The sequence below is a fragment of the Globicephala melas genome, chromosome 18, assembly GCF_963455315.2.
Source record: "Globicephala melas chromosome 18, mGloMel1.2, whole genome shotgun sequence".
Taxonomy (NCBI): domain Eukaryota; kingdom Metazoa; phylum Chordata; class Mammalia; order Artiodactyla; family Delphinidae; genus Globicephala; species Globicephala melas.
In genome coordinates, this window is record NC_083331.1 from 17,353,095 (window position 1) to 17,365,770 (window position 12,676).

At 34.2% G+C, this 12,676-nt stretch overlaps 2 long non-coding RNA genes across 5 annotated transcripts in view; one reads left to right on the plus strand and one right to left on the minus strand.

The window, feature by feature from the left end:
* Positions 1-12,676, plus strand: part of LOC115866654 (uncharacterized) — a 115,537-nt gene that overhangs the window by 18,964 nt on the left and 83,897 nt on the right. The window lies entirely within an intron of this gene.
* LOC115866655 (uncharacterized) overlaps positions 1-12,676 on the minus strand; it is a 34,408-nt gene that overhangs the window by 14,848 nt on the left and 6,884 nt on the right. The window contains exon 2 of the long non-coding RNA XR_004044738.2: positions 5,734-5,857. This is a non-coding gene — a long non-coding RNA (uncharacterized lncRNA). The remainder of the gene's footprint in view (positions 1-5,733; positions 5,858-12,676) is intronic.

The window sequence follows — 12,676 nt, forward strand, 5'->3', positions numbered from 1 at the left end:
GGGAGATTCCAGTTAAATTCCTTTTTTCTACTTAATCAGGTTTTCCGTATTCACCGAGCAATACTTCTCTACAGAGTGTTTGATGGAAAGTATTTTATGTTTTGTGTAGACTAGTGGGGAAAGGGATAAGATAGGATGGGGGCTAGGGAGAATACCAAGAGGCTGCAATATAATTCTATACACTACAATACAAGAGGCTACAATACAAACTTGACATTTAAGAGCTTGGATTAAATGGGCAATTTTAAAAATGAAAAGGGATATATCAAGTACCACTGTAGAGAAGTAGCTATAAGAAGTAACAAGTTTAGCAGCTGTTTACCTATGGGAGGGAAAGAAGGAAGTGAACCTAAGATTTTAAGTTTGAAGGTCCCAAAATTTGTGTTGTCACCAATAATAGCCACGAAATTTGGAAAAAAATAGCTTGAAGGAAAAAAATGAACTTAATGTCAGATCTAAGTGGGATATCACTAGAAGACAGAGGACTCAAGCTTTCTCAATAAGCTACTGATGACATATGAAAGTCATCATTATATAGAAATAGATTGAAACCCTATGGGCTAAAAAGGGAATGCAATAAACAACATCAAATGGCTGCATATGAACTTTGATTGTAAGATGAGGAAAGCAATTTCAAAGCAATTTCAAAAGAGGTAATCTAGCTTTGGAACTCTTTACTTCAGGTCAGACAAAGCTGTCCTTTATTAAACATTACCTCTTCATGTTAGCTGACCCCTTAGTGGGTGAGGATAACAAGCTGAATGAATAAAATTAAAAGACTTTGTTTCTCTGGATTATCTCACTCAATGTTCTGAATTTTTAATTGAATGTCCTCCTAGCCAGCTTAAACAAATTATGTGCCTTAAGATAAAACACATAAAATAAATACCTAAAACTTTTCTTTGACTATGGTACTCCCATATAAAGGCTATGGCACTCCCGTATAAAGGCTATGGCTTCAAAAAGTATAAAAGGTACATTAATGCAAGTCATCCAAACTATTTAGCCCTTAAATGTGGGGCTTGTTTTAATGTAAAACTGTCAGACCAACATAAATTTTCATCCCCAAAGCAAATCTTGGCTATGGAACTAAATAAAAAAGCACTTTTAAAGAAGGTTCAATTTTAGAATGTGCTACCCTACATGTTTCTTTAAATAGCAAAGGATCAAGTTTGACCCTCCCTGAACTAAGGGTTTTTGTGATACGATTTCTGTAAACAGAAGATTATATCATAAAATATATTCAGCATCTTACCATTATCTAATCCAATATGGCTTTGGATTCCTACATTTATGTAGAAGTATCTTCATAGTAGCTAGCAATGGAACATTTATTTAGTACATGCTATATGTCGGACACTGTTAAGTGCTCAAATATTTATTATTTCATTTAATATTCACAACAGCTTCTTGAGGTATTATTAACCCATTTCACAGATGGGCAAAACCGAGGCCCAAGTAAAGTTATATCTTCAAGATAATGTAGACAGTAAGTGGGCAGAGCTAGGATTTAAGTCCAGATCTGTCTGATTCCAATGCTACTTTTTTTTTTAACATCTTTATTGGAGTATAATTGCTTTATAATGGTGTGTTAGTTTATGCTTTATAACAAAGTGAATCAGCTATACATATACATATACCCCCGTATCTCCTCCCTCTTGCATCTCCCTCCCACCCTCCCTATCCCATCCCTCTGGGTGGTCACCAATGCTACCTTTCTTAAGTCCTACTTTGCCTCCAAAAGTTACCTAAAAGCAATAAATAAGTAAACAAAAAAATAAATAAAACTTAATTGTTTTGGCTATTCTAGATCTTTTGCATTTCTATACAAATTTTAGAATCAGCTTCTCAGATTTTTTTTTTTTTAAGCCTACTGGAATTTTTATTTGGACTGTACTGAACCTTTAGATCAATTTGGGGAGAACTGACATCTTAACAATATGAACCCATGAGCCAGGTAAATCTCTCCAATTATTTAAGTCATCTTTAATTCCTCTCAGAGTTATTTGTAGTTTTCAGTGTACAGGTCTTTCATGCCTTTTTCAGATTTATTCCTAAGAACTTCGTATTTTTTATGCTATTGTAAATGTTCTGTATTTTTTGCACTTCCATTTTTAATATTTGGTGCTAGAATGTAGAAATATAAATGACTGTTATATATTGATCTTCTATCCTACAATCTTGCTAAACTCACTTATTCTGGCAGCTTTTTGTCAATTCCACCAAGTGGAATAGGTGGACGATTATGTCAGTTTTATTTTCTCTTTTCCAATCTGAAATTGTTTTATTCCTTTTCTTTCCTGATTGTACTGGTCAGAACCTCCAATACCGAATAAAAGTGATAAGAGCAGAAATCCTTGTATTGTTCCTGATCTTAGAAAGCATGCAGTCTTTCATCAGTAGGTATGAGGTTATCTGTAGGTTTTGTGTAGATACCCTTTATCTGGTTGAAGAAGTATCCTTGCATTCCTAGTTTGTTGAGAGTTTTTAATATCAGAAATGAAAATTGGGTTTTGTCAAATTTTCTTCTACATCTATTAAGATGATCAATTTTTCTTTTTTAGTTTAATATGGTGAATTATACTTATTGATTTTTGAATGTTAAAACCAATCCTGTATTCTTGGGATAAACCCCACTCAATAATACTATCCTTCTTATATATGGTTGGATTTTGGTAAAATTTTGTTTAGAATTTTTACACTTATGTTTATGAGGGGGATTGGCCTGAGTTTTCTTGTTATGTCTTTGTGTGGTTTGGGTATCAGGGTAAGGCTGGCCTCAAAGAAGAAGTTGGGAAGTATTCCCTCCTCTTCACGTTTCTGGAAGAGTGTAACTCGTATTTTTTTTTTTCCTAAATGTTTGGAAGGATTTGTCAGTGAAGCCCTATGGACCAGAAGTTTTCTTTGTGGGAATATTTTCAACTAATAATTCAACAGACAAATGACCATTCAGGTTGTCTATTTCTTCTTGAATGAGCTTTGGTAGTTTATGTCTTTCAAGGACTTTGGCCATTTCATCTAAGTTGTTGACTTTTTTTTTTTTGCCTAAAGTTGTTCATAATATCCCCTTATTATCCTTTATTTGTAGAATTTATAATGATGTCACCTCCTCTCATTCCTGATTACTTGTCTTCCTGATATGTGTCTTTTTTTTTTTTTTCCTGACTAGTCTGGCTAAAAGTTTATCAACTTTACTCACCTCAAGGAACCAGGCTTTGATTCCACAGATATTCTCAATTGATTTTTGTTTTCCATTTCATTGATTTCTACTTTGATCTTTATTATTTCATGATTTATTTTTTGCTTCTTTGTGTTTAACTTGCTCTTTTTTTCTAGTATCTTAACATCAAGTTGAGGTCATTGATTTGAGATATTTTTTATATTTTCTAATATAGGCATTTCATTTATTCAAAATTTGATATGTTATATTTTTATTTCCTTCAGTTCAAAATACTTTCTAATTTCACTTTTGAGTCCTTCTTTAATCAATGGATTATATAAAAGCATGTTATTTTGTTTCAAAATATTTGGGGATTTTCCAGTTAGCTTTCTGTTACTGATTTCTTATTTAATTCCTTTGTGGTCAGGTCATACTTCAGCATGACTTGAATCCTTTAAAATATACTGAGACACGTTTTATGACCTAAAACAAAGGTCAGCAAACTTTTTCTGTAGAGGGTCAGATAGTAAATACTTTAAGATTTGTGGGCCACATACAATCTCAATATTGTTTTTTAGAAATCTTTCAAAATGTGAAAACCATTCTTAGTTCATAGGCCAATACAAAACCAGGCTAGATTTGGCCCCAGGGCAATAGTTTGCTGACCCCTGGCCTAAAATATGCTCACTCTGGGTAAATGTTTCATGTTAAAGAGAATATGTATTCTACTACTTTAAGTGGAATGTTCTAGGCAAGTCAATTAGGTAATATTGGTGGGTAGTGTTGTTTAAGTTTACTATATCCTTGCTAGGTTTCAACTTGTTCTAGCAATTATTTGAAAGAGGGGTACTGAAATGTCTGACTATAATTGTAGATTCTTCTGTTTCTCTTGCAGTTCTATCATTTTTTGCTTCACATATTTTGAACCTACTGTTATTTGGGGCATAAACATTTAGGACCGTTATGTACTCCTGATTAACTGGCCCCTTTATTATCTGAAATGACCTTCATTATCTCTGGTAATATTCTTCACTTTGAAATCTTACTTTGTTTCTAGATGTCAGTCTAGCCACACCAGTTTTCTTTTGACTAGGGTGAGCAACAGCATGGTATATCTTTTTCCATCCTTTCATTCTTAATGTTTTTGCATTTTCATATGTAAAGTGTGTTGGGTCTTTCTTTCTATCAATCTGATAAGTTCTGCCTTTTAATAAGGATTTTTAGATCATTTCCATTTAATGTGATTCTTGATATGATTAGATTTAAGTCTATCATCTTAGTTTTCTATTTGTTCCTTTTGTCCTATGTTCCATTTGTTTATTGTTCCTTTCTTCCTTTTTCTGCCTTTTTTCAGATTGAATTTTTATGGTTTCATTTTTTCTCATTTGTTGGCTTGTTACCTAATAATGTTTTATTATTCTACTGGTTGCTTGAGGGTTTATAGTCTACATATATAACTTATCACAGCCTACTTTCAAGTGATATTATATCACTTCACATATAGCAAATATCATATTTCTATTTTTCCCCTCCTGCCCTTTATGCTATTGTTATCATATATTTTACTTATGCATGCTGTAACCCCCATTATACATTGTTATTATTTTTGTTTGAACAGTCGATTTTCTTTTTTTAATATTTATTTATTTATTTATTTTTACGGCTGTGTCGGGCTTTAGTTGCAGCCCGCGGGCTCTTTGTTGCTGCATGCGGGCTTCTCTCTAGTTATGGCACTCAGGCTCAGTAGTTGTGGTGCGTGGGCTCTGTAGTTTGCAGCACGTGGGCTCTCCAGTTGAAGCGCACAAGCTCAGTAGTTGTGGCATGCTAACATTTATACTAACCGTGGTATAAATGGTATACCACGTGGCGTGGTATTTATACTAACCATAGGACTATTACGGTATATAATGCACATTCATTTTAAATTTAAGATAAAATGTGAAACTAAAGAAAATTCTATCTTGGGACCAAGTTTCTAGGGCTATTATTCACTCTTCTCTGCTATTGACCAAACCACACATTTGTGAAAAAGTCTTGAGGAGCAGTGACTTTGATGACTCTTCACAATTTTGTTTTGGCTGCATCGGGTCCTAGTTGCTGCACACGGGATCTCCGTTGTGGCTCACAGCCTTCTCTCTAGTTGTGGCATGCAGGTTTCCTCTCTCTAGTTGTGGTGCGCAGGCTCCAGAGCATGCGGGTTCTCTAGTTGAGGCGCTCAGGATCAGCAGTTGTGGCGCACAGGCTTAGTTGTCCGGCAGCATGTGGGATCTTAGTTCCCTGACCAGGGATCGAACCCACGTCCCTTGCACTGGAAGGCGGATTCTTTACCACTGGACCACCATGGAAGTCCCTATTCACGATTTTTTAAAATCTCTCCTAAAATTGGATGCTGTCAATAAATGTAGGTTATTCATAGAGGTTTTTATTTAATTTGAATATGTATTTCTGAACTGACCACTATATCCTGTTATTCAGCTCATGAATCATTTCTTATTTTAATCATGAAAAGTTTACTTGATTCCAAGTTTTTAAAACACCCATCATTATTCCTGTGAAGAAGAACTTTTACTTACCAGTTCTCACTTTCATCACTGTCAGTGTGCCTGCATCAGTCAGAACCTGCAACACTGTCCAATTTTCTGATTCCAATCCAGGATAGAATAAGAATGCATATAAACAAGCCTGTTAGAAGTAGACCTAAAATAAAGATAAATAGGCTCATTATGAAGACCCTACCGGAAAATCCATTTCTAAGACTGAATCCTAAGGAAATAAATAAGGCAAAAATTTAACGATTATTGATACATTGTTCCTTTTACCAGTAGAGAAAAACTGGTAGGCATCAATATAAATACTCCCAAATAAGAAACTGCTATGGTACATCCTTATATTCTATAGTAGAATACTTATTCAGTCATTAAAGTACATTATATTTGAATATTTACTGCTAGGAAATATATATGAACAAAAAACAGTTGTGAAAATTTAATAACGGGGGTTAATAGTGGTTATTTCTGGGTGTGGGATTATTCACCTTTTTCTACCTCTTGCCCATTTGTATCTTCTTTAATACCAATTTCTTATAATAGAAAAACACAAAGTTTTCAGAAATACTTATTCAACATGAATAAATACTATTCAAAATGATAAAGTCATCATTTGTTTATTCATTAATTCAACAAATATTTGCAGCATTAAATAAGACCTAGTCCTTGCCCTCATGACTCTTCATTTGTGGGCATGATTAACAGTCTTGGAAATTTTTTAGTCCTTGTTCCTCTCTTTCATTGTCATTACTTAATTGCCCAGTCACTCCTTCCCTTACTCATCGAGGACTTTGGCACTTGGCTGCCAGTATCCACCTCCCCTGCATTTTCTGCTATTGTGTGCCATTTCCATGTCCATACAGACAACCCATCCAACAACCTTGAACTCTGACTCCACCATCTTATAACCACTTCATTCAGCCTTCCAGACCCAGAGCCACACACCAAGAAATTACTCCATGGCCTTAGACTCCAATATCTTGATCTCTGACCACAACCGCTTACCACTCCAGCTTTTTTCACTCCATTTACTCACTTAAGACCTGCTTTCTTACCTTATTTTAACCTCTATTCCAAGCATTACTTCCCTAGTGCAAAATCTCATTATTTCCCTCCATGGCTATAAAAACACACAAAAATACTTCCATTTATTTAAAAAATAAAATGAAATTAAAACACCTTTTATAACATTCCCTTAGTATTTAAATTAAGAAACAACAACCATGATACCTTATTAGCAAACCATGAAGTTTTATACAGAAACATATATAGCTTGCACTACTTCCAGAGATTAGAAGGCTTGTTAATACCCCTATACATAAAGGTGTTTAGCATATAGCAGTTATTGCTTAACTATCTGTTCATTTTTGAATAAAGTAAATATGGCATATTTGAAGATACCCATAATAATCATTAAGCTGCATTTTAAACAGTTCAATAAATAATAGGACTCTTATTTTATAATTAGGGAGGAAATGTTCAAAAGCAAGTCCACAGGTTCAGTTTTAAGGGCAAATAAAAGTTATATACAAAGTATCTTTACATCAAGTAATTTAGAAGAAGCTTTGAACTTTATCATAATTAACAACTATATGTACTAACATTTTTTACATCGAAAGGATTCAACTTTAGGAATTTTAATTTTATGATAAGAAAGGAAATTGGGTATAAGTACAGGTAGATGGAAGGACCATTAGATTTAGCTACATGCTATAAGAATTTCTTGTCAGGAAAAGGTTTCATATCTACTATACTGTATTAGTGGTTTTACAGTTTATCAGAAATATTGCAGTTCAGTCACATCAGCTTTGGGTTGTTTTGCCAATGGCATAAACATCTAATTGTAAAAACCACATGTTTATAAAAATACATCCTCCAAAGGGGAAAAATGTTCTTTGGTTAAGTATGTGTGATACTTCTCTACATGGAACATTGAAATGAATTTAATCTTCTGTTCACTTCAAACATTATTTTTCTTTAAAGAGTTTCTTTAAAATCAGGTATATGGTCTGTATATACCATCCTGAGTTCACTGGGTCAAAAGTTAACAGTATGGGGTCATCAAGTAAATTAAATGTTAACAGCAAAAATTAAAGGAGTTAAATTAAAAACATAGGGCCTAATCCTATGACGAAGAAAAGTAAGGAAAAAGTGTTCCCATAAGAGCTGTAAACTGTTCACCTATTTAAAATAAATTACTTCTTCAGAGCTGCCTTAAAAAGTTAATTTGTTTAAAACACGTAAGCATTTCTTTGCCAAAAGAGAATGTGCTGTATTTTATTCTCCCTATTTCCCTATAGGTTTGTTCTACACGAAGTAATGTTTTTACATATTAAGAATAGAAAATATAGCATGAGGCTGAACTGTCATAGAGAACAGGTCATACATCCTCAGTCATATCTCCTAGAGACCAGAGAGTCCCAATTTTACTTCTGTTTACTAGAAATGAATAAGAAATAAATATTAATAGATTCCTTTCCTACTCAACTTCCAGGACAAGGCTAATCCCAAGTCAATAAAGTCTCTGACAAAGCCATGAGTTGTCATTTTAAATGTTTTTTACTCAATGTAAGGTTTATTATTCAATTTTCCTTTGATAAAGGGTCAAGAATAGATCCATGACTATTATTTACCAGTCCTTTTTATTACTTAAATTGCTCCCCAAATACACACATTTTTAATGACCAGACAAAAAGTTAACCAATGCTTGTGTATTTTAGACTATATATGGTATATGATTTACCATTTGGGGTGTCACTTTTTGAGATAGGCTCTGTTAAACTGGAGAACAACCAGAGAAGGAAACCAAGACTGTGAAGGGTTTAAAATCATAGATGTTTGGAGAATGGAGATTCAGTTGTCCTCATGGTTGAAAGTACTAGAAGTCATACTTAAGGGGTTATCACATGTAGGTGGGAATGAGTTTGTTCTCAGCAGCTCCAGGGGGCAGTTACAAATAGGTGTGTTTTAACTTTTAATATTCTACGATTCCAAACCTGAATAGGCTAAATTTCCTTTACTAAGGAAATTTAAATTATTTTAAAACAATGTTTCAAAACACTGTATTTAATATATCATTTAAGGCCAGCATTTTCACACTAATTTTTTAGAAAGTAAATAACAAACAAATGGGTTTATCCCTTTCCAGGTATCCTTATTGGTAATGGGTTGTGAGGTGGGCAGTTCATACTTCTTCACTAAATATTATAATTATTAATTGTAAATGAATGTTAGTTCAGTCCTATAATATTAGTTCCACGAATGTGGAAGCAAAACAATTCTTTATATAGGAGAAAAAAACCCTTATACCTCCATAATCCTAACAGAATCAGAGTTGAAAATATGTACGAATCTGTTATAAATGACTTTCAGAAACTGGGGCTCTAAACCATGCAAAGTAAATTTCCCCAAACAAATATATTTCCTGATCCATGTGTAAATTTTCTCCCCTATAACTAATATGGATATACTCTAAAAAGAAACTACTCTAAGAGTAGTTTCTTTTTTTGCCTTTTGTGATTTTTAAAGGATCATCCAAAAATATTTATGGATAATAAAGTACTTATAAACTGATACGTAATTAATTAAAGCATATAGTTATGAACCATTTAAGTAACTTTTTAAATTATTTTTTAACATCTTTATTGAAGTATATTTGCTTTACATTGTTGTGTTAGTTTCTGCTGTATAACAAAGTAAATCAGCTATACATATACATATATCCCCATATCCCCTCCCTCTTGCATCTCCCTCCCACCCTCCCTATCCCACCCCTCTAGGTGGTCACAAAGCACCGAGCTGATCTCCCTGTGCTATGCAACTGCTTCCCACTAGCCATCTATTTTACATTTGGTAGTGTATATATGTCCATGCCACTCTCTCACTTCGTCCCAGTTTACCCTTGCCCCTCCCCGTGTCCTAAGTCCATTCTCTTACTTCTGAGGAGGATTTTATCATTGCTTTTTTAATGTATCAATTAGCTACAGGGAAAAGAAACTACCAAAGTTACTTCACAGAACAAAGATTCTGTCAATATCTGAAATAAATGACACACTTGCATTTTAAAAAGGGAGTGTAAATGGGTGAATATGTGGGAAAAACTCACCACATTACCAACAAATTTCAGTAAATGTTGTACAGGTTTATGATTAGTGCACTAGATACTGTGAACCTAATGAAACAGTTGTTGTCTGTCTTGAGGTCTGACACTTCACAGACCTAAAAAAGACAAAAAGTACTTTGATGTATTTGTTAAACAAAAAAAGTACAGAAAAATACTTAGATTTAGTATTTTACCAATATATACAATATTTTTACCAATACACTAACCTGATTAGAAGCTTAATTTGGAATTATCAGGTAAATATTAAATTTGAAAAATTAAAAACTCATAGTAAAAAATAAATAGCTATGGATATATGACAGAGATTAGAAACATTTTCAAACCAGCCATTGTTAAACCTTCTTCTTTTTGCCTTTTATTATAATTCTTCTAGTTTACTAGTTATAATATTCCTGGAGGGGGAAAATCCTAAGCATAGCTATTTATAGCACAATGTTTTAAATATATGATAATAAACAAGTACAGTCTTAAAACAAAATACCTTGTTCATAAGTGATACTCAGTAAACATCAATTTATTTCAGAAAACAGCCTTAACAATCAATCTAGAGCAGTTTTAACTCACAGATTATAAGAATACACAGAACATAATAGAGTAAAACAAGTAATTCTCAGATTTGTTCAGGTGGCAGAGCAATTGGTGATCCTGTCTCTCTTTGCTGAGTTCCATTCATTCCCATTAAATATTAATGCCAGTAACTGTGCTGAAGACACAGAACAAGGACAGACAGATTCCAGGCCATTATGAAACTCTCAAAACCAGAATTGGGGAATTCCCTGGTGGTCCAGTGGTTAGGATTCAGCACTTTCACTGCTGTGGCGGGGGTGGGGGGTGGGGGTGTTCAATCATTGTTCGGGAAACTAAGATCCCACAAGAGCTACATTCCTTTCTAGAGGATCTAAGAAAGAATCTGTTTTCTTGCCTTTTCCAGCTTCTAGAGGTTGCCCTCCTTCCTTGGCTCATGGCCCCCTTCTATCTTCAAAGCCAGCAATAGCTGGTTGAGTCTTTCTCACATCTCACCACCCTGACACTGACTATTCTGCTTCCCTCTTCCACATTTAGAAAAATTGTGGAATTATATTGAGCCTACTCAGATAATTCAGGAAAATCTATTTTTAGGTCATCTGAGTAGCAAACTTAATTCTATCTACAACCTGAATACTCCCTGCCATGTAACATAACATATTCACAGATTCCAGGGATTAGGATACGGACATCTTTAGGAGAACCATTATTATGCCTATCATAAAAATGAATCATTTTCCTCTACCTTTCTTCAGGAACTCCATCGACCATCATCCATCTCTAAAATTACGTGCAAACAGTTCACATATGCACATGATTCTAGAGAAAGAATCTGTAACTGTCAACAAATTCTCAACGTTTAAGAATCACTGGACTAGCTCATAGACTATCAATGTTCCTTAGAAAGATAGTTTGGCAGGGTCAGCAATGCCAAATTTTAGACTGGCTTTTATCTTTTTAGCTTTGATCAGAAAACCTTGATATGCGTTGAAAGTTTTTCCTTGTACTTTTCCTCTGTGTGTTTTAGAAGTAGTTCCAATCATCCTAATTATACCTCTAACATCTTGCACTTACAAACATTTTTCCAGTTGGTATGCATCATTTTGTGATGATGCTAATAGTAAATCCAGTGAATTTTCCACAGTTTACTCAATAATTTTACTACTACTATACATTGCAACCCAACCCCCCCCCTTTTTGCTATTTTATTTAATATGCTGCAATGGGCATCTTCCTATATAGATCTTTTTCCATAGTTTGGATTTATTTCACCTAGACTCCTGAAATTGGAATTTCTGGCAGGAAAAACATGACTATTTCTATAATCTTTTTTATTATTGCTAAATTACTTTCCAAAAGGTCTGCTTTAATTTACATTGCCACCAGCCTTTACTCACTCATACCGTCAATGTGAGGAGGTTTTTTAAATGTCTTTCGTGCATTGAAAAGAATATTCAGGGGTCATTTAAATTCTTATCAAAGTTATGAACTAAAAAACTTTAATTCTTCCTTAACTTTTAAATTCAACTTGAAACTCTGGTTAGTCTTTGTAAATTTGTGTGTGTGTGTGTGTGTGGTACGCGGGCCTCTCACTGTTGTGGCCTGTCCCGTTGCGGAGCACAGGCTCGGATGCGCAGGCTCAGCGGCCATGGCTCACGGGCCCAGCCGCTGCGCAGCATGTGGGATCCTCCCGGACCGGGGCACGAACCCGTGTCCCCTGCATCGGCAGGCAGACTTTCAACCACTGCGCCACCAGGGAAGCCCAGTATTTGTAAATTTTAACAGCAATCACTTTTAAGGATGCTTTTTAAGGTCTCTTAAATATTTAGCATTTAGAATTTTATAACTTCTATAACTTCTGCTTTCCTTAAGTACTTAAAGTTTGATTAATAAATAAAACCTCTCCTTATTTGAAAAAGAAAAACAAGAAAAACTTGTATTTGTTTTTCTTCTTTTGCTAACTGTGTATTGGTTAACTATTTTTCTTAAAGACCTATCTCTTTATATATTGAGGATATTAACCCTTTACCTACTTTATATGTTAAAAATATTTTTTAGTTTGTCATGTGTCTTTACTATTTATAGCAAATTTTTTTTCCGGTGTATACATTTTTTGTGTAGCTACCAATGTTCTCCAAGATTCTGTGTTGAACCTTTTTATCAGTCTACATACCTCCCTCAGTGATCTCATCCAATCCCACAGTTTAAACTACCATCTACAATTGGTCAACTAGTAAATCTACAGACAACATGCAAACCAGACCTTCCCCCAAATTCCAGACTTCCAAATCAAAAATCCAATCCTAATATCCAGTTACCTCT